The sequence below is a fragment of the Ranitomeya imitator genome, chromosome 1, assembly GCF_032444005.1.
Source record: "Ranitomeya imitator isolate aRanImi1 chromosome 1, aRanImi1.pri, whole genome shotgun sequence".
In the NCBI taxonomy this organism is placed as follows: domain Eukaryota; kingdom Metazoa; phylum Chordata; class Amphibia; order Anura; family Dendrobatidae; genus Ranitomeya; species Ranitomeya imitator.
The window spans coordinates 352,981,356-353,004,738 of NC_091282.1; the positions used below are offsets into that span (position 1 = coordinate 352,981,356).

At 42.9% G+C, this 23,383-nt stretch overlaps 2 long non-coding RNA genes across 3 annotated transcripts; one reads left to right on the forward strand and one right to left on the reverse strand.

Annotated features, from left to right (window-relative positions):
- Positions 1–8,064: 8,064 nt before the first annotated feature.
- LOC138657772 (uncharacterized) lies at positions 8,065–9,649 on the reverse strand. The gene is made up of 3 exons (XR_011317180.1): positions 9,465–9,649; positions 8,754–9,118; positions 8,065–8,407 (listed from the first exon to the last, which is right to left on the reverse strand). It is a non-coding gene; the product is annotated as an uncharacterized lncRNA (long non-coding RNA).
- A 9,329-nt stretch (positions 9,650–18,978) lies between these two features.
- On the forward strand, positions 18,979–21,095 carry LOC138657773 (uncharacterized). Of its 2 annotated transcripts, XR_011317182.1 has the most exons (4): positions 18,979–19,052; positions 19,817–20,201; positions 20,343–20,444; positions 20,699–21,095. It is a non-coding gene; the product is annotated as an uncharacterized lncRNA (long non-coding RNA). The 2 variants fall into 2 exon arrangements; XR_011317181.1 differs by having other exon boundaries at positions 19,817–20,444.
- Positions 21,096–23,383: the final 2,288 nt, after the last annotated feature.

The window sequence follows — 23,383 nt, forward strand, 5'->3', positions numbered from 1 at the left end:
TGGGCTGTTATATAATACGTGGCTGTGCTATATACTACGTGGCTGGACGCGAACAATCAGCGACAGGCGCAGTCCGGCCGGCCGAATCCTGTGTATTCAATGTATTATTCCAAAATCTTCATAAATAAACTACATACATATTCTAGAATACCTGATGCGTTAGAATCGGGCTACCATCTAGTATATATATATAGAGAGAGAGAGAGAGAGAGAGAGAGAGACAGAGAGAGAGAGAGAGAGAGAGAGTAGAATGCAGAATGCAGTGCAGGACGTAGGTACCCTTATAGGAGATGGACTTTATATGGAGGAATCTTCCCTCCCTAGATCAAACTCCCCTTCCCGTTCCTAGCCCTGTTAGTAAGAGGAGAGGAAAAAAGTTAACATCTAACGCATAAACCTGCGTTACCGACTGTATAAGCAAACCATATCATTTTGAAAAGCTGAATTTGAACAGCAAAGAAGATAAAAATTAACATTCATATGTAAGTGTGTCAGGCCTACAAACTGATGAACAAGAACCCACAAATTACATAATGGGGAAAGTTCAGTCTGGACGGTTGGCAAAAGGATCTCAATCCTCTCTTTTTCTGAACTGTCCTCTGAACTTGGGTTGCGGTTCCCTCTGTGGTTGTCGTAGGTTATCCCTCTTGAAGTATTCGACAAACCTGGCCAGTACATTATTTTGATGGTGGGATCCCTAAGGCGGAGATGAAAGTTGGGATGTCATTAGGGCAACAAAGAGTGGATTCAGAGTTACGAACTTGAAGGCAGAATGAAAATCCCATGAATAAAGAATGTTCCTCTTTTTCAGAGCTTCCAATAGAGGTCTCAATGCTCTCTGTTTTTGTAGCGTGTGACGTGAGAGATTCGGGATAAGTTGAACAGAATTATCCTGGTACTAGCTGAAGAGCCCGGCGTTGCCTGGGCATAGTAAATATATGTGGTTAGTTATAGCACCTCACTTCTCTTATTTTCCCATCACGCCTCTCATTTTCCCAATCACATCTTTAATTTTCCACCTCACATCTCTCATTTTCTCCCTCACACCTCTCATTTTCTACCTCACTCCTCTCATTCCCCCCTAACACTTGTCATTTCGACCTCACATCTGTCATTTTCCGATCACTCCACTATTTTCCCTCACTCCTCTCATTTTGCACTCACACCTTTTCATTTTCACCTCACTCCTCATTTTCACCTCAGTATATACATGTTTGTCATCTCCCTTATATATAGTATACACCTGTATGTCATCTCCTGTATATAGTATATACCTGTATGTCATCTCCCCTGTATATAGTATATACCTGCTGTGTGTCATCTCCCCTGTATATAGTATATACCTGTATGTCATCTCCTCCTATATATAGTATATACCTGTATGTCATCTCCTCCTATATATAGTATATACCTGTATGTCATCTCCTCCTATATATAGTATATACCTGTATGTCATCTCCTCCTATATATAGTATATACCTGTATGTCATCTCCTCCTGTATATAGTATATACCTGTGTGTCATCTCCCCTGTATATAGTATATATCTGTGTGTCATCTCCTCCTGTATATAGTATATACCTGTATGTCATCTTCTATATATAGCATATACCTGTATGTCATCTCATCCTGTATATAGTATATACCTGTAGGTAATCTGCTCCTGTATATAGTATATACCTGTATGTCATCTCCTCCTGTATATAGTATGTACCTGTATGTCATCTCCTCCTCTATATAGTATATACCTGTGTGTCATCTCTCCTGTATATAGTATATATCTGTGTGTCATCTCCCCTGTATATAGTATATACCTGTGTGATCTCCTGTATTAGACCTCGTTCACACGTTATTTGCTCAGTATTTTTACCTCAGTATTTGTAAGATAAATTGGCAGCCTGATAAATCCCCAGCCAACAGGAAGCCCTCCCCCTGGCAGTATATATTAGCTCACACATACACATAATAGACAGGTCATGTGACTGACAGCTGCCATATTTCCTATATGGTACATTTGTTGCTCTTGTAGTTTGTCTGCTTATTAATCAGATTTTTATTTTTGAAGGATAATTCCAGACTTGTGTGTGTTTTAGGGCGAGTTTCGTTTGTCAAGTTGTGTGTGGCGACATGCATGTAGCGACTTTTGTGAGATGAGTTTTGTGTGGCAACATGCGTGTAGCAACTTTTTGTGTGTCGAGTTGCATGTGACAGGTTAGTGTAGCAAGTTGTGTGCAGCAAGTTTTGCGCATGGCGAGTTTTGCGCGTGGCGAGTTTTATGTGTGGTGCCTTTTGAGTATGTGCAAGTTTTGAGCCTTACACTATAGCTGGTCCGAATAACTAAAGCAATTGTTACCATCCACCTCTCGTGTCTCCCCTTTTCCCCATAGTTTGTAAGCTTGCGAGCAGGGCCCTCACTCCTCCTGGTATCTGTTTTGAACTGTATTTCTGTTATGCTGTAATGTCTATTGTCTGTACAAGTTCCCTCTATAATTTGTAAAGCGCTGCGGAATATGTTGGCGCTATATAAATAAAATTATTATTATTATTATTATTATTATTAAGTTTTGTGTGAGGCAACTTTTACATGTGTTGCAAATTTTGTGCATGTGGCAATTTTTCCGCGTGTGCAAGTTTTCCATGAGGTGAGTTTTGCACTTGTGGCGAGTTTTGCGTGAGCCTATTTTTTGCATGTGGCGAGTTTTGCGCGTGGCGAGTTTTGAGCGGCGACTTTTGTGTTTCGACTTTTATGTGGCGAGGTTGGTGTATTTGTGGTGAAATGTGTGCTGAGGGTAATATGTGTTCAAGCACGTGGTAGTGTGTGGCGCATTTTGTGTGTGTGTTCATATCCCCGTGTGTGGTGAGTATCCCATGTCGGGGTCCCACCTTAGCAACTGTACGGTATATACTCTTTGGCGCCATCGCTCTCACTCTTTAAGTCCCCCTTGTTCACATCTGGCAGCTGTCAATTTGCCTCCAACACTTTTCATTTCACTTTTTCCCATTATGTAGATAGGGGAAAAATAGTTTGGTGAATTGGAAAGCGCGGAGTTAAAATTTCACCTCACAACATAGCCTATGACGCTCTCAGGGTCCAGACGTGTGACTGTGCAAAATTTTGTGGCTGTAGCTGCGACGCCTCCAACACTTTTCATTTCACTTTTTCCCCATTATGTAGATAGGGGCAAAATTGTTTGGTGAATTGGAACGCGCGGGGTTAAAATTTCGCCTCACAATATAGCCTATGACGCTCTCGGGGTCCAGACGTGTGACTGTGCAAAATTTTGTGGCTGTAGCTGCGACGGTGCAGATGCCAATCCCGGACATACACACACATACACACACACACACACACGCACACATACAGCTTTATATAGTAGATAGAATGTAATTCATTTTGTGAGCCATGTTAAAAATATCCTCTTTTATTATATGGACCCTGCATATAACATCCCATGTTTTATTAATGTTAGTTGGCTTAGGGCCCAGGGATCTATGAGCTCTGTCCAGCTCTAATGTGGTCTGGGGGGGAAGATTTAGGATTCAATAGAATATGTAATGTAGGATCTCATCTAGGGCTTGATGTTCTACAGTTTCAGGCAGACCCCCAATCCTAGTATTGTTGCGATGGCCCCTGTTTTCAATATCATCCATCAAGTCGGTCAAATATTCCAATTGATATGTATGAGAAGAGATAGCTTTTCACGTACAATCAGTTGTTGTGCAATGGAGGCCATTTGTGTTTCTGTAGCTGACACCCTCTCAGTTAATTCTCCCCTTATTGAAGCAGTCTATGCCTTGCAGATCTTGTCCTTGGTGGGATATGAACCCAGGACCCCAGCGCTGGAAGGCTGCGGTGCTAACCACTGAGCCACCATGCTGTCTTTTGCGTATTTTCATATATTCCTTCCTGTTGTAATGGTAATTCATGTGGCTCTGAGGGAGGGAAGGTAAGAGTCATAATAAGATCCCCCAATATTATCTGGGGTCATAGATGGAACAAACTCCTTACTTATTGGTGATAGGCATGAGGATATAGGTACTTGAGCTAGGAGGACAGGGGGATGGAGGCTAACCTGATTTTGAGTACACTGTAGCAGTGTGAAAGCTTTTTGTCCACAAGGCGCCATTTTGTGAGCATGAGGACCCTCCTGCTGTGTGGGGTATGTATTCTCCGGGGCCCTGGTTTTGATATCAGGGGTCTCAGACTCCACACCCAAGGGAAGAAATCTCTCCGTGGGCGATATGGAAGGCGGTAGGACCCTGGGGCCCCTCACCTGAGTCTGTGCTGTATCACAGAGAAGCATTTTTGCAGGTGCTGATGCCATCTTGGAAGCCTCTGGCCCTGACGAGGCCGTGGTTCTCAGAAAATGAGTAATTCTCACTATTGAGACCGCAGGAAGGGGAGATGGCAGAGACTTCTTCTTCAACGGCATTGGAGGTGATTAGAACCTTTAAAGAAGGGCCAAGAGGGCTGAGGAGAATGTCCAGGGATGGAAGCTGTGAATCATGCGACTTCACTCCTCCATAGCCAGGCCACATCCCCCGACATGGATCACGTAGAATCATAATGATTTATTATAATTTTCCAATGTGTCCATGAAAAAATTGTCTGTCGTGATTTATTGATAAGCTGTCCAGAAAAAAATAAGGAGTCAAGTTGGCAACCCTGCCATTAGTGAATTGACAAATTTGTATGTACAGTATACAGTGAAACAATATCACCCTTCTATGGGAACGAGGGGCTAGCTCATGTACTTAAAAAAGACAAAAGGAAAATTGCCTTATTCATATTGAATTATTTTCAGTTCCTAGTGTAAAAGCACTCATCCAGGACATTTGTTACAAGTTATTGGAAAAATTAAATAATTCCAGTGAGCTCATCATGCTATAGGTCAATTATAATGAATCAAAAGAGAAAAGTATGATTCTTTAACCCCTTAGTGACCACCAATACGTCTTTTTACTATCTGCTTTATAAGAGAATAGCATCCCCTGACTGGTGGCAATCCTGTATCTGTCAGCTGTACACTATAGCTGACAACTTGCTGCATCAGCCACGATCAGTCGTTCAACTCCTGAAACAAGAAAAGAGCTGACGCACTCTAATGCCACATACTGATATGAAGGATGGGGGTGCGAACCAAGGTGGCTGAAATAGCATAGAAACAAAGAGAAAAAAGAGGCCACCAAAACATATTCGCACACCACCAATAATACATATCAAAAAGGAACAACTTTATTGGAAGTATAATTAAAAACAGTTAAAATCAGTACAAACAACAGCTGCCTCCACCCACATATAAAGCCTGAACAATGCTGCAAATACTGCAGAAATGGCGCCAAAGTGATAGAGAATAGTTATACACAATATATATATATTAGGAATACAATACACAAGATCAAAGCCTGCTACTGGGCAAGGGTACATCCACAAATAGGGAGCATCAGAATATGATAGACATAATAGATAAATGGTCCTTCATAACCCTATTTGACCAGGAAGTAGGCACATATAAGGGTCAAAACATAATAAAGTTGAAGCCGCCCATGCCACCTCTACATAGAGGCGAAAGCCCAGAGCAATACCATAAGGAAAAATATCCCAGACAAGGCAGAGTGTAGCCCAGACACCCAATAGTCACCTGAAATAGAGAGGGTTAAAACGGCAACCAAACAATGTCACAGGCCCGGGAGGCAGCTGAGCCCAACGCGTATCGCGGCAGAAAAGAGCCGCTTCGTCAGGGGAAATGCTTACCTCCATAAGTGCACTCCTTTTATAGTAAACTGCAGTTGTCCCCAGACGCCGGCGTGTGCAACGCCGCAGACCGGAAACCAGAAGACCGGAAATGACACATACAAGCGCAGGGCAGTACGCAGCTGCGCAGTCGACCTAGCATGCATGAAGTGGGCAGACGTCTCTGCCCACATGGATCGAATGCGCACGCGCCGGCACGAAAGCCAGCGGTCCACATCAGAACCAAAGAGGAAAATGCGCACGCCCCGGTAAGGTGGCCAGCGGTCCGCATTTTAACCTCTTCAGGGAAGATGACGCCCATACAAGGGAAAGGGGCTGTTGAGGTTGTAGTAAAAGGACACATTGATGTTATATCGCAAAAATAGAGCAGCAGACCAACTGACCCAACTAAAGCACACAAACCCTTTAAACACTGAAAAAACTCAAAAATACAAAAATACTGATACCACATAGAATATTAACAAAAAAATATAATAAAATACAATAACCAACAAATACAAAACATGCAGTGAAAATAGGGCTGGCTAAACCAAAATAGGGATTTAGTCGCTGATACGATCAATATCTTGTCAGCTCTTGTCATGTCCGGTATTATTGATGGAGGATCCACTGAATCATGAAAGCATAGATCCAATACCTCATCTTCCAGTAATATACAGTGGGGCAAAAAAGTATTTAGTCAGTCAGCAATAGTGCAAGTTCCACCACTTAAAAAGATGAGAGGCGTCTGTAATTTACATCATAGGTAGACCTCAACTATGGGAGACAAACTGAGAAAAAAAATCCAGAAAATCACATTGTCTGTTTTTTTAACATTTTTTTTGCATTTTATGGTGGAAAATAAGTATTTGGTCAGAAACAAACAATCAAGATTTCTGGCTCTCACAGACCTATAACTTCTTCTTTAAGAGTCTCCTCTTTCCTCCACTCATTACCTGTAGTAATGGCACCTGATTAAACTTGTTATCAGTATAAAAAGACACCTGTGCACACCCTCAACAAACAGTCTGACTCCAAACTCCACTATGGTGAAGTCCAAAAAGCTGTCAAAGGACACCAGAAACAAAATTGTAGCCCTGCACCAGGCTGGGAAGACTGAATCTGCAATAGCCAACCAGCTTGGAGTGAAGAAATCAACAGTGGGAGCAATAATTAGAAAATGGAAGACATACAAGACCACTGATAATCTCCCTCGATCTGGGGCTCCACGCAAAATCCCACCCCGTGGGGTCAGAATGATCACAAGAACGGTGAGCAAAAATCCCAGAACCACGCGGGGGACCTAGTGAATGAACTGCAGAGAGCTGGGACCAATGTAACAAGGCCTACCATAAGTAACACACTACGCCACCATGGACTCAGATCCTGCAGTGCCAGACGTGTCCCACTGCTTAAGCCAGTACATGTTCGGGCCCGTCTGAAGTTTGCTAGAGAGCATTTGGATGATCCAGAGGAGTTTTGGGAGAATGTCCTATGGTCTGATGAAACCAAACTGGAACTGTTTGGTAGAAACACAACTTGTCGTGTTTGGAGGAAAAAGAATACTGAGTTGCATCCATCAAACACCATACCTACTGTAAAGCATGGTGGTGGAAACATCATGCTTTGGGGCTGTTTCTCTGCAAAGGGGCCAGGACGACTGATCCGGGTACATGAAATAATGAATGGGGCCATGTATCGTGAGATTTTGAGTGCAAACCTCCTTCCATCAGCAAGGGCATTGAAGATGAAACGTGGCTGGGTCTTTCAACATGACAATGATCCAAAGCACACCGCCAGGGCAACGAAGGAGTGGCTTCGTAAGAAGCATTTCAAGGTCCTGGAGTGGCCTAGCCAGTCTCCAGATCTCAACCCTATAGAAAACCTTTGGAGGGAGTTGAAAGTCCGTGTTGCCAAACGAAAAGCCAAAAACATCACTGCTCTAGAGGAGATCTGCATGGAGGAATGGGCCAACATACCAACAACAGTGTGTGGCAACCTTGTGAAGACTTACAGAAAACGTTTGACCTCTGTCATTGCCAACAAAGGATATATTACAAAGTATTGAGATGAAATTTTGTTTCTGACCAAATACTTATTTTCCACCATAATATGCAAATAAAATGTTAAAAAAACAGACAATGTGATTTTCTGGATTTTTTTTTCTCAGTTTGTCTCCCATAGTTGAGGTCTACCTATGATGTAAATTACAGACGCCTCTCATCTTTTTAAGTGGTGGAACTTGCACTATTGCTGACTGACTAAATACTTTTTTGCCCCACTGTATAATCCAGTATCCAGACCCCTTACTGGAAACATGAAGCAACTCCAATGCACAAAACTGCCACAACATGCCCCCCAGGAAAAACAGTTTAACCCAAGAAGCCCGTAAATAGCAAGTCCTCATTGATCCCCTGAGGTGCTGTGGAATGGAGAGAATAAATCCACCGTGACTCAGTCTGTAACAGTCTTTTGTGTAGGGAACCACCTCTGCCCGAGCTCCTGATATGTTCCAAACCAATTATCTTGATGTTAGCACAGCTGCCCCCATGTTGTAGAAGAAAGTGAGAGGCAACCGTGCTGAGCGTCTTGCCCTTCCGTTTGTCCACTGCTGCCGTGTTGATGGTAGAAAGATGACTTTGAATCCTGCGTCGTAGTTCTTGTGAAGTCTGGCCTACATAGATGCAAGGACATGGACAGATCAAGGCATAGACAACATTGGTCGTTTTGCAGTTTATGTAAGCCTTCAATTTATGTTGTGTTTGGTCAACAGGGTCGCAAAAGACATCGCGTGTAGGATGCATAAACTGGCAAATGCTGCAATCACCGCATGGAAAGGACCCCCTAATGATAACCCCACGATTCAATCTCTGTGTAGGCCTCCTATAGTGGCTCTGCGTGAGTATATCCTTAAAATTTGGTGCCCTCCTGGCCGTAATTAATGGCCGAGTGCTGATGATTTGAGATGTTTGTGTATCAGAAGTCAGAATCCTCCAATGCTTATTGAGAATCCTACTCACCTCAGACCAATGGGTATGATAGCCCGTAATGAATCGTACAAGGCCATCAGGTTTCCTTTTCCTGGCAACCAATAAAGAATCCTGCGACTGTTGATTAGCCCTCTGGAATGCACGAGAAATACATTTTTTGGGATAATTCCTGGTTTTAAACCTGCTCGTAAGATCCTGAGCCTCTCTCCTAAAGTCCACATCCCGAGTACAATTACGCCTGGCTCTAAGAAATTGGCCAGTCGGCACTCCATCCCTCGTGTGCCTGGGGTGAAAACTCCGATAATCCAAAAGCCCATTAGCCGCTGTAGGCTTACGGTAAAGGCATGTTGAAAGTGTGCCGTCCTGACACCCAATCTCCAAATCCAGAAAGTTAACTGAAACGGAAGAGAATTGATAGGTCAAAAAAACATTGATAAAATTGTTGTTAAGAAGGTCCATAAATTGACACAGTTCCTCCGATGAACCTGACCAAATGAAAAAAACGTCATCAATGAAGCGTGACCACTGCCGCACCCTCTTCTTAAAGTAATCAGAAGCAAAAACAATAGTAGCTTCCCACCACCCTAAAAAAAGATTTGCAAACGAGGGGGCAAATCGCGCCCCCATCGCCACACCAGATGTCTGTAAATAATATATCCTGTCAAATAAGAAAAAATTGTGCCTTAACGCAAAATCAAGTAAATCAATAATAAAAGAATCATGTAATCTATCGGAATTTACCTGTAGGTCCAGAAAGAATAGAACCGCTTTCATGCCGTCATCATGATCAATATTAGAATATAACGCCTCAACGTCGCATGTGACCAGGAGGTCCCCCGGATTCAGCCGAACCCCTTTATGCATGCTAATGAAGTGGGAAGAATCCCTGATATATGAAGGGAGTGTAGTGACCAAAGGCTGTAGAAAGAAATCTATGTAAGAACATGCCTTTTCACATAAACTCCCAATGCTGGAAACTATTGGGCGACCAGGAGGCTTACTCGTGCATTTATGAACTTTGGGTAGCATATAAAAAGTCGGTGTAATAGGTTGGTCAACCCAAATAAAATTTCGCTCATGCACATTTATGATCCCCAGTTCAAAAGTTCTATCCAACAATGCTCTCAATTTGCTAGAGTAAACCCCTGTCGGATCCGAAGGCAACCTGCGATAAAAGCGCACATTCTCAAGCTGTCTATGAGCCTCTTCCACATACATCTGGTGGGGCCATAAGATGATGTTACCCCCCTTATCCGCCTCTCTAATTACAAAATCCTGATTATTTCGCAGGTCATAAAGCGCCTTGCGCTCTTGGTTGGTAAGATTGACACCAATATGAGGCCGGCTGGATAATGCCTCAATGTCCTGTTTGACCATGTCAAAAAAAATCTTTACTGCAGGCACTGTAGACAAAGGGGGGCACACCATTGATCTATTCCTATGTGGAAATTGTGGCCTACCTCTGACGGAATCCTCATCTTGTAGCAAATCAAGAAGATCCTGGAGAACTCTTTGTTCAATCTGATCAGGAGTTGGTACGGGGCCTGATTGGTTGTGTAGAACTTGTAGAATAATTTTTCTACAAAAAAGAAAAAGGTCCTTGATCAAAGTGAATTTATCAATCCCCTGTGATGGTGAAAAAGTCAAGCCTCTCCTCAACACTGATATTTCAATAGGACTTAGCTGATGTTCAGACAGGTTTATAATTTGTAAAGGATCATTCATTGTAGAATTATCATACTCACGGGCGTCATCGGTGGTTTCAGGAGTTACTTGCGATTCTTCTTCCGTTGGTTGTGATGAACCGGCCTGTAACCTCCATTCCTGGTGATCCGGGTGAAGAGATTTGTGTCTCCTCCGCCCACGCCTAGTCCTGACCCTCCTTCTGGCTCGCTTTCCGTGGAGGATAAAAAATCGCTAGATGATTGTCTCTCAAGAGTTGAGCCATTGACAGTTGGCTCACCGACATGGGTTTTAGCTACACGACCCCGCCTTTGATTCCCCTGATGTTTCCACTTATAAGCCATATTTCGGTCAAAGTCAGATTTATCTCTCATGAATTTGGACCTCTTTTTGTCCATAATTTCTCGATCATATTTATCCAGAACTTCTTTTATTTTGACCTTAAAAGGCTGGATTTGCGAGACTTCATCAAATTTACTGAGATCACTTTCCAGACTCTTGATCTCCATTTTTACCTGACCCAAAAGGTCCCTGTCATGTGACACCAATAAATTGATCAAAATCTGCGAGCACTGCAGAAGCCCTCCTTCCCAAGTGGCCCGAAAGCTATCAGATGGTTCCCAAGCAGGGAAGATAGGGATTCTCAAGCCCCTGGGCACCAATTTCAGTTTGAGGTATTCCTCCAAGCATCTGATATTCCATAATAGTTTAATACCCTGCTTCTGGGCCGCCATAAGCTTTGAGGAAACACGTGTAAAGTCCGAATCGGGGCCACTTTGTACATTATCCATGAAGGCTGTGGAAGCCGAAGCCCTCCATGCGGCCTCTCTGGTATCCCAATCCATGATGCACACGCCAGACAGCGTCTGGCCCAACACTGCACAAAAATATATAAATGTAAAGAAATAATATAAACAATTGGTCCTAATAAACCCGGTGCTGCCAAGCAAGAAAGAACATCAAAGAGATGTTCAGAATCTGAAATCTGAAACAAGAAAAGAGCTGACGCACTCTAATGCCGTCGTTCAACTCCTTAATGCTGCTGTCAATAATGACTACAGCATCTAGATGGTTAACAGAGTGTGGGGCTTCCTCTTCAACCCCATCAGCACCCTGAGACCATGATTGTGTGGTCCTGGTGTTTGCTATGGCAGTTCATGGCCAAATAACGGCATTAAAGTCTGCCTGCTATAGCGGTCTGTTCAGAAGTTATCAACATTTTGATGGTAAAAATAAATTTCTTCATTCCTGTCATGTCACTACCTGATAGCAGTTTTGAATACGTTGAGGGGCGCTGTTTCTAAAATGGTATCACTTTTGGGATTTTTAAGTATAGAGGACCCCCAAAGTTACTTCAAAACTGAATAGGTCCCTAAAAAAAAAGTTTCGTAAATTTCCTTGAAAAAATGAAAAATTGCTGCTCCATTTTTAAACCTTCTAAAATGCGAACAAAATAAAACAACATTTTACAGATGGTGCTAATGTAAAGCAGACATGAGGGAAATGTTATTTATTAATGTTTTTGTGTAGCATGACTATCTGGATTAGGCCGGGGACACACACAACGTATAAAAAAACGGTCCGTTTTTGACGGACGAGAATCGCACAAATTTTTACAAAACAGTGATCCAAGTGCAGTGCGAGGATGCGATTTTCTCGCATCAAATGAGCCGTTTGACAGCCGTGTGACATCCGTATGGCATCCGTATGGCGAGAATTTCTCGCAGGCTTGCAAAATGGACATATAACGGTTTTTCCACCTGAAAAAATTTAAATCATCACCAAGAACATTATTTAATGGCCCAAAACACAGGTGCTACCCACCAATCTATGCAGTAGAGTCCCTGCTTGTGTTGATGCACTTCGGATTGATGAGCAACATGTCTGATCGACTGACTTTCAACACCACAGAGCGTGTGCTTTTCAACTGGGTACTTTCCCAACGTTTTGGGCAGCCATACCCAGTTATTGTAGATCCGAGGAGGCGGAGACGGATGTGGGTACATCCACTTATCAAACAACGTATCAATAAAGGCCATTTCAGCCGTCTGTATGCTGCTCTGAGGACTAATCCGGACAAGTTCTTCAACTATTGTCGGATGAGGATTCAAACCTTTGACATTTTGTTGGAGATTTTGCGTCCAGGGATCACGAAGAAGGACACCAGGATGCGCAAATCTATTTCAGCTGAGGAGCGCCTTATCCTTACCTTGCGGTATGCCTTAATACTAATTGACCCAATATGTTACTCATTTTTTTGTCGATACCCCTTATTCAAATTATCCTTATTTTCTTAATGTAATTTTTTTAAAAGATCAAAGCCATAGCATCTCATTTTTTTTTAAATTAAAAAAAAGTGTTTGATTGCCCCATATCACCCTGTATTGTGTTAATTTTATCTTTGATAAAAATATTATTTTGTCTTTTAGCTTCCTTGCCACTGGCCTATCATATGCGGCCCTGCATTTAGAGTTTTTATTGGGCAAATCTACAATTTCTGGGATTGTGCGGGATACATGCACGGAAATCTGGAGAAGACTCCATCAAGAGGTGATGCCTGAACCAAAAATTGCAGACTGGTTACGTATTGCTCAAGGATTTCAGGACACCTGCCAGTTTCTGCACTGTATTGGGGCACTTGACGGAAAGCACATCCGTGTGCGTAAGCCGCCAGGTTCAGGGACCCAATTCTATAATTATAAACAGTTTTTCTCTGTAGTGCTGTTGGCCCTAGTCGACAGCAACTACAGGTTTATAATTGTAGATATTGGGGCCTATGGGAGAACTGGAGACTCTAGAGTCTTCAGTTCTTCCATTATGGGTCGGCGGCTGCGCAACAGTGAATTGGATCTCCCACCCCCAAGTCACATACCAGGTGCTAATTTGGATGCGGTGCCTTACATGATGGTAGCAGATGAGGCCTTTCAATTATCAAGGAACGTCATGAGACCCTATCCACGGAGAGGCCTGGACTACCGGCGCAGAATCTTTAATTTGCGTCTTTCCCGTGCCCGCCGTCTGGTCGAGTGTTCATTCGGCATTCTCAGTGCAAAATGGCGGGTCCTTCAGTCTGCAATCCAACTGAGTGAAGGCAATGTAAATGGTGTGATTAAAGCATGTGTTGTTCTTCACAACTTTACAAGAGACCATGATTGCCCATCATCTGCTGCAGATGACATTGATTATGCAAATACTGTCTTGACAACTACACGTGTTCGTCCTTCACGTCGTCAGCCCTCTGGCCTAAAAGTTCGTGATGTTTTAACCAATTTTTTTGTGTCACCAGAGGGATCTACGGTTTGGCAAGACAATGCTGTTTTGCCTTAATTTTTGTTTAGATTCTAAGTTAATAATTCACATAATTTCCTTCAGAAATTGGTGTAATATGTATCTGATGATGAAAAGATGTAAGTGTGTAAAGTTGACAAATCATGTATGTAGCTGGACCAAGACATAAGACTCTGTTTTCAGAACAAATTTTTACTGCTCTGCGCATATATATATGTATTCCCAAAACATATTTCAATTTTCATATGTAATTTAAACAAAACAAACAACACAGCTTTACATGCCATGGTCACAAAAAACTAAGGCCAACAAAAGGCCAAAATGACAGGCAAAATCTAACATCCAAAACATTACAGGTTATGGTAGGTTGGGGGTGGTGATGGTGATGGCGGGTGTCCAGCATGTGCGGAACTTGGCCTGGGTGGTTGATCAACCACTCTGTCTACCTGTGTTATTGCAGATAGAAATTGCGGGTGTTGCTGCAAGCTGCGATCATGTGTATGACCTAACACTTGATGTGGAGGGTAGAAGGGCATCAAGTCCTGGCTACTGGCTTGACCCATTTGTTCCGAACCCCCAATATAGCCATGTCGAGCAGACACATGTTGGGACCAGCCTCCAAACATGTGTCTGTTCAAGTGGTCAGATTGGGGATGTGCAGCAAAATCATAAATACCCCTGTTTTGGCCTTGTTGTGTGGTTTGTGCAGGTTGTTGTTGTGGAGCTATAGGTTGCGGGGGTGGTGCTGACACAGTTTGTGATTGGTCCTGTGGAAGGTCTTGCACCGCCAGAAGGTTGGTAGATGACATTTGCCACCGTTCAAGATAATTAAAGATATTAGTCGGGTTGTTTGGGGGTGTTGCCGCATCTAGCAAAATTTGGATGCAACCTCTGGTCCGCAGCCTGAGCGAGCGGGGAATGGGACGTAAATAGCGGGCAAGACTGCGGAAGTAAGCTTCCTCCCCATCATCATTGGCAGCTCGGGACAAATAGTCCAACACCCCGGTATCAACTTGCCTCCTGGTGCCAATGTTCAAAGCCACCCTTCTGCGACGACCACGGTTTGGTCTGGTAGTAGGCTGTGGAAACAAAAGAAAGAGCAGACTAGGCCAATAATGGTATGCACACCCACGAATGCTATAAACATATCAAACAATTTTATTTACACCTCAGAAAAAGACATGTACAGATAAAACCAATTAAAAAGGTCTAGATACAAGACCACATACCATCACCCCTAGATATATATGGCATAAATAAGCCTAACACGTAAAAAAATATAAGTACATAAATACAAAATATACATATATATGCAGCGTCTCCTATCCACAAAATATTCCCTCAGATCACAGAAAAGTATATAATATAACATATACTCAATTGAAACAAATAAATCAACCCAAGCATACCAAATGACCAATGGTCATACCATTTTTGCCCCCCCCAATAATGATGTCAAAATGAGTAATGCTCATGCATGAGAATAGTGATACCATAAACACAATAATGCAAGAGAGACAGGTAGAAAATACTATCCCTGGGGTTTAGAAATGAGCACACAGTGGGACCAAAGAAAAAATAATAATAATAAAGATCATGTCCCAGCGGTATACCTATATGGTCAGTGGTCAGTGGTCAGCAAGAATGCATAATAGAGAGCAATGCCCGGGAAGGACAGGAGACAAGTGCAGGGGTGAGGCAGCGAGCCCCACGCGTATCGCTGCAAGCGCAGCTTCGTCAGGGGAAGTGGAGTAACACATCCACCCTGAGGTATTATATACATAAACATAAGTGAATTAAGTACCGACCGGTGTGCAGTCAGGGAGCGCCGCGCCAGAGGGAATCGCCGCAGGATGCGTACCGGAAGTGGCTATAGCCGGAAAGTGCTGCCGTTGTCATGGTGCAGTTGCACATGCTGGATGGCAGCACTGGACATGAGGAGATCGCGCGTGCGCGGATATCATACATGAATTGCACGGGCAAATGTTCGCAGCCAGAGAGAAACCTACATACCCAGTATATAATGAGCCTATGACATATACACACATATAGGTGAACGGCTAAATATGAGGATACTCAAAAAATATGAGTGTTTATATAATTACTTCATAAAAGGACAAATGAGATGAAGTGAAATAAAGTCTGGTAGCACCGCTCACTTATATGATAAGATTTAAATGACAAAAAGATGAAAATGTATGCCAAGAGTCAAAATACACCCATTGGCCTACAGATATATGAATGGCCATATTTATCAAAAATGGAACAGGGAAAACAGTGCCAATTATGGAAAAATACTAAAAACAAAATATAATAATCCATTTAGCAATGGACTGGACTTCAAATAAGGAAAACCGTATTCATAATGTACATCTCCGAAGGCACTTGGTGATAATATACATAGTAGACTTAAGTTCGTCCGGATGGATGAAAACCCATATACCGGTACATCTTCACTGTATTCTGATCCCAGGCCTTTTTTTAGCGATGTAGATGCTCTGAGGGTACGCGTGGGGCTCGCTGCTTCACCCCTGCACTTGTCTCCTGTCCTTCCCGGGCATTGCTCTCTATTATGCATTCTTACTGACCACTGACCATATAGGTATACCGCTGGGACATGATCTTTATTATTATTATTTTTTCTTTGGTCCCACTGTGTGCTCATTTCTAAACCCCAGGGATAGTATTTTCTACCTGTCTCTCTTGCATTATTGTGTTTATGGTATCACTATTCTCATGCATGAGCATTACTCATTTTGACATCATTATTGGGGGGGGCAAAAATGGTATGACCATTGGTCATTTGGTATGCTTGGGTTGATTTATTTGTTTCAATTGAGTATATGTTATATTATATACTTTTCTGTGATCTGAGGGAATATTTTGTGGATAGGAGACGCTGCATATATATGTATATTTTGTATTTATGTACTTATATTTCTTTACGTGTTAGGCTTATTTATGCCACATATATCTAGGGGTGATGGTATGTGGTCTTGTATCTAGACCTTTTTAATTGGTTTTATCTGTACATGTCTTTTTCTGAGGTGTAAATAAAATTGTTTGATATGTTTATAGCATTCGTGGGTGTGCATACCATTATTGGCCTAGTCTGCTCTTTCTTTTGTTTCTACTATTTGTTTACTGGCCAGGTCTTGCACCCTGCTTTCTCTTGATTTATGCAGGGGTGCACCACTTATATATAGTATTACAGATTCTTTCTTGCCCTGTTCTGGGGCATTTTTTCTAGTGGTAGCACATGCGTATTTTGGCATATCCTGCTGTCTTATTATAGCAAGTAGTACCGATTTATCTTTTGGTACATATTTGGGTAGAATTGTTTTCTGCTGTGCAGTGATGGATTGGGATGCCAGAGAGGCCGCATGGTTGGCGCAGCCCTCCAGTATGTTTCAAACAACAGAGGTATCTGCTCCTGTTTCAGATTTCTCAGCACTCTGTTCAGATCTCACCAAGGCCCATAGATCCGGTATTAAGTTATGGTGGAATATGAGAAGCCTTGAGGAATACTGTAAGGCAGGGTTTGTGCCTAGGGGTCTTCGTATTTCCATCTTTCCAGCCTGGGAGCCCTCTGCTTCCTTTCAACATACTTGGGAGCACGGCCTCACACGCTGTTCCAACATACTTATTTCTTTGCTTATTGAACATGATAGGGAGTTATTTTCAGCTGTTAAAATACAGATCAAGGAATTGGAGGGCAGATTGAGCAAGTTTGAAGAGACACAGGTGGTGGCTTTCAAAATTAAATTGAAAGAGACATTGGACAAATATGAGGCAGACATTATCGCGGGCAAGCGTAAGAAGTTACGCTTTACAATGATAAATGTAAGGTTATACACATGGGAAGAGGGAATCAATATCACCATTACACACTGAACGGGAAACCACTGGGTAAATCTGACAGGGAGAAGGACTTGGGGATCCTAGTTAATGATAAACTTACCTGGAGCAGCCAGTGCCAGGCAGCAGCTGCCAAGGCAAACAGGATCATGGGGTGCATTAAAAGAGGTCTGGATACACATGATGAGAGCATTATACTGCCTCTGTACAAATCCCTAGTTAGACCGCACATGGAGTACTGTGTCCAGTTTTGGGCACCGGTGCTCAGGAAGGATATAATGGAACTAGAGAGAGTACAAAGGAGGGCAACAAAATTAATAAAGGGGATGGGAGAACTACAATACCCAGATAGATTAGCGAAATTAGGATTATTTAGTCTAGAAAAAAGACGACTGAGGGGCGATCTAATAACCATGTATAAGTATATAAGGGGACAATACAAATATCTCGCTGAGGATCTGTTTATACCAAGGAAGGTGACTGGCACAAGGGGGCATTCTTTGCGTCTGGAGGAGAGAAGGTTTTTCCACCAACATAGAAGAGGATTCTTTACTGTTAGGGCAGTGAGAATCTGGAATTGCTTGCCTGAGGAGGTGGTGATGGCGAACTCAGTCGAGGGGTTCAAGAGAGGCCTGGATGTCTTCCTGGAGCAGAACAATATTGTATCATACAATTATTAGGTTCTGTAGAAGGACGTAGATCTGGGTATTTATTATGATGGAATATAGGCTGAACTGGATGGACAAATGTCTTTTTTCGGCCTTACTAACTATGTTACTATGTTACTAAGTTCCTGAGAGACAAAATGGATTATGAGCAACAAAATGTCTACAGATGGAAACATAGGGGTAATGCCAGAACTGGTACCTCTTACAATAATAGGAACACCACTCTCCCTGTAAGCACTGAGCCCTCATTGAGAGGGGCTAGTTCCAGTGATTTTTTATCTTCAACGGGGAGCGAGCCCGACCACAGACCAGACGTGGGAGACGAAAGAAGAATTCCAGCAAGAAAGCGTCAACCACATTACCGGGGAAGGACGTCACCATATCGACACCAGTATTCCACCAGACGCAAATAGAGCATATGGATATTGGTGATGTTCCAGCATCCGACTTGGAGGTACCAAATAACACTCTACAGGTTATTAACTTGTCTAACCACTCTCTATCACAGGTGGAACTGTCGGTTCTCCAGCGGGGCTTGACGTTTGTTCCCACGCATAAGGTAGACAAGTTTACACTTGTTAAGGATTTATACCTCTTTTGCAGGAACATCACTTTTCAAGTCATGTATAAGAAACCTGATATTTTACGGAGCATCCCCCAAGATGAGCGTCAGGTCTTTCAGGACCTACTGGAAGAAAATCAATCAGCAACTTCCGGCAACAGATTTCCATATAGGAACAAATCCTCTAGGGCACAGTCTTTCACACTGGTCCCCGCGGTTAAGATCTTCTATGAATTGGTGAAGAGGGACATTATGGCTATGGTTCCCAAGGTCAGTACATCTCCTAACTTGTCGGCTATTGAAAATCGTGCTATTCATGATCTAAGAAATAATGGGACCTTCATTATTAAGGAAGCAGACAAGGGGGGCAATGTCGTCCTTTGGCCCACCCACATGTATCAGGAGGAGGCCAGGAGACAATTGGACAATAGGCGCTTTTACAACAAGTTACCATCGGACCCCACAAGAGTCTTTATGTCCAAATTGCAGACCTTAATATGTAGGGCCAACCAGTTGGGCATTATCACTCCTAATGAAAAGCGGTACATGTGGGTGGAGGATCCCATCATTGCAACATTTTATATGTTGCCAAAAATCCACAAGGACGACAAACGACCCCCGGGTCGACCAATAGTCTCAAGTATTGGGAGCCTGTGTGAAAGAGCTTGTCATTACGTTGATTTCTTTCTGCAGCCCATTGCGGCTATGTTACCCTCGTACGTTAGAGACTCGGCCCATTTTATCGAGATTATGATGGAATATAGGCTGAACTGGATGGACAAATGTCTTTTTTCGGCCTTACTAACTATGTTACTATGTTACTATGTTATTATTCGGGACATTAATTTACCATCTGAATTCCATCTAGTCACGTGCGATGTGGAATCATTGTATTCCAATATTAGCCATGTGGACGGCATTAATGCGTTGTCATTTTTTCTGAATCTGAGACAACATGAGGACCCAGGACACCATATGTTTCTTTTGGAACTTCTTAAATTTGTTTTACATCATAATTTTTTTCTTTTCGATAGGAGCTTCTACCTCCAGGTGTCCGGTGTGGCCATGGGGGCTAAATGTGCGCCAGCCTACGCTAACATCTTTTTGGGCTGGTGGGAAGAGACTGTAGTTTACCCCTCCGTGACCTTCCAGGAGAAAGTGCGTCACTGGCATCGATATATCGATGACGTGTTCTTTCTATGGCTCGGCACCGAATTGGAATGTGCTCAGTTCCTGCAGGATCTTAATACCAATTTCTACAACATTTTCCTCACACATGTCTTATCAACAACTTCGGTCACTTACCTGGATTTAAAGGTTTCTGTAGAAGGTCACCGTCTGATAACAGATCTGTTCCGCAAACCGACAGCCACCAATGCCCTACTTGAATACAGTAGTTTTCATCCGGCACATACTAAGGTGGGTGTCCCAATTGGTCAATTCTTGCGGGCAAGGCGGAACTGTACACATGACACTGATTTCTTGTTGCAAGCGCGTGAGCTTACAAGTCGATTCAAACAAAGGGGTTACCCGAAACGCGTTATTTCATCTGCCTTTCAGAGAGCACGACGTGAGGACCAAGCTTCACTACTTACCTCAAGACCCCGCAGCCAGGATAAAGTTACCCGATTTGTGACGGATTATAACAGCAGCTGGGATCAGGTAAAGACCATCATCACCCGACATTGGTCCATTCTCAGGACGGATTCTCAGACGGCGGAGGTAACAAGCGAGAGACCGCTACTCGCGACAAGACGGGCACCCAATTTGCGAGATCTGTTAACTAATAGTCATTTCTCGAGACCCACTATTAGGCTTAATAGGGGGCTTCATCTTAAGGGGTCATTCCCTTGTGGGGACTGCAGTGTATGTCCCTTCATGACACCCACAAGAAATGTTTTTTTCTAATCCATTAGATTCATCCATCCACCGTCTGAAACATTACATCAACTGTAAGACGAGGGACGTCATCTACGTTATTATCTGCCCATGTGGTAAACCGTATGTTGGTCAAACCTCCCAGGAGCTCAGAAAGAGGATCCAGAAACACATGTCCACTATTCATCTGGCAGCTGCTGACCAACGTAAGGGTAAGCCCCTCACCCCGGTGGCAGCACATTTCTTGTCCATTCATGGGGGGTCTACCTCCAATATTAGGGTTGTGGGGTTGCAGAAGATACCATACAAGGGTCGGGGCGGTAGCTCACATAATCAGCTCCTTCGGATGGAATCCAGATGGATTTTCAACCTTCGGTCAACAACACCACTAGGACTGAATGAAGATCTTTTATTTACTGGATTTTTGGGGTGAAAAGGGTCGGGCAGGCATGTTCGTGTAAGGGGATTCCCTTACTACGTTTTTTCATCTTGCTGCCTCTCCTCCATTTCCCCCGTTTTGAAATTTGTACCGCTTGCACATGTTTTTCTTATATGCCTGATCTTTGTTTCCATTCTCTAGAGTTCCACGCTGTTCAAGAGATTCCTTGCCCCCTATGGGGTATATGGCTTGGGGACCCAATTGGACATTGGAGTTTATAACACTCAGGAACCTATATTCTCCGGGAGTTACTTGATGAGCATCATGATGGATGATTGTGTGGTCATGAAGACAAGATGTAGTGTCTATTGGGATCCTGGATTTCGGGGATATCTGTTTATGAGACACATCTCTCTTGATGGCGTTTTGAGGCATTGAGGGTGTTCCGGATATGTCATGAGACTTTTTCTTATTCAAGAAAACTACATATATGTTGGGCCGTCAACCCTCAGAGCATCTACATCGCTAAAAAAAGGCCTGGGATCAGAATACAGTGAAGATGTACCGGTATATGGGTTTTCATCCATCCGGACGAACTTAAGTCTACTATGTATATTATCACCAAGTGCCTTCGGAGATGTACATTATGAATACGGTTTTCCTTATTTGAAGTCCAGTCCATTGCTAAATGGATTATTATATTTTGTTTTTAGTATTTTTCCATAATTGGCACTGTTTTCCCTGTTCCATTTTTGATAAATATGGCCATTCATATATCTGTAGGCCAATGGGTGTATTTTGACTCTTGGCATACATTTTCATCTTTTTGTCATTTAAATCTTATCATATAAGTGAGCGGTGCTACCAGACTTTATTTCACTTCATCTCATTTGTCCTTTTATGAAGTAATTATATAAACACTCATATTTTTTGAGTATCCTCATATTTAGCCGTTCACCTATATGTGTGTATATGTCATAGGCTCATTATATACTGGGTATGTAGGTTTCTCTCTGGCTGCGAACATTTGCCCGTGCAATTCATGTATGATATCCGCGCACGCGCGATCTCCTCATGTCCAGTGCTGCCGTCCAGCATGTGCAACTGCACCATGACAACGGCAGCACTTTCCGGCTATAGCCACTTCCGGTACGCATCCTGCGGCGATTCCCTCTGGCGCGGCGCTCCCTGACTGCACACCGGTCGGTACTTAATTCACTTATGTTTATGTATATAATACCTCAGGGTGGATGTGTTACTCCACTTCCCCTGACGAAGCTGCGCTTGCAGCGATACGCGTGGGGCTCGCTGCCTCACCCCTGCACTTGTCTCCTGTCCTTCCCGGGCATTGCTCTCTATTATGCATTCTTGCTGACCACTGACCATATAGGTATACCGCTGGGACATGATCTTTATTATTATTATTTTTTCTTTGGTCCCACTGTGTGCTCATTTCTAAACCCCAGGGATAGTATTTTCTACCTGTCTCTCTTGCATTATTGTGTTTATGGTATCACTATTCTCATGCATGAGCATTACTCATTTTGACATCATTATTGGGGGGGGCAAAAATGGTATGACCATTGGTCATTTGGTATGCTTGGGTTGATTTATTTGTTTCAATTGAGTATATGTTATATTATATACTTTTCTGTGATCTGAGGGAATATTTTGTGGATAGAAGACGCTGCATATATATGTATATTTTGTATTTATGTACTTATATTTCTTTACGTGTTAGGCTTATTTATGCCATATATATCTAGGGGTGATGGTATGTGGTCTTGTATCTAGACCTTTTTAATTGGTTTTATCTGTACATGTCTTTTTCTGAGGTGTATATAAAATAGTTTGATATGTTTATAGCATTCGTGGGTGTGCATACCATTATTGGCCTAGTCTGCTCTTTCTTTTGTTTCTACTATTTGTTTACTGGCCAGGTCTTGCACCCTGCTTTCTCTTGATTTATGCAGGGGTGCACCACTTATATATAGTATTACTGGTAGTAGGCTGTGGTGATGTATCCAGAGCCAATGTTGGACTGCTGCTCTGGCCTCCTTCATCAACCTCAGGATTTGCCTCCTGTGGAGCGGTAGATGCTGCTGCTGGTTGTGGTGGTGGGGGAGGGTGGTTGCTGCCTGTTGCTTGCCCAGATGGTCCTGCCAATTCAGCATCTTCAGCAACAGGGTCAATCAGCAACTCAGAGTCAGATCCAGTCTCTTTCAGTCAGATTTGACTCTGTTCTGTATTTCACAAAACATTATTTATATTAAAAAATACATACATATTCACATCATAAAATGTTTTTTAATATTTGTACACATGCATGCACTTACGGTCGTAG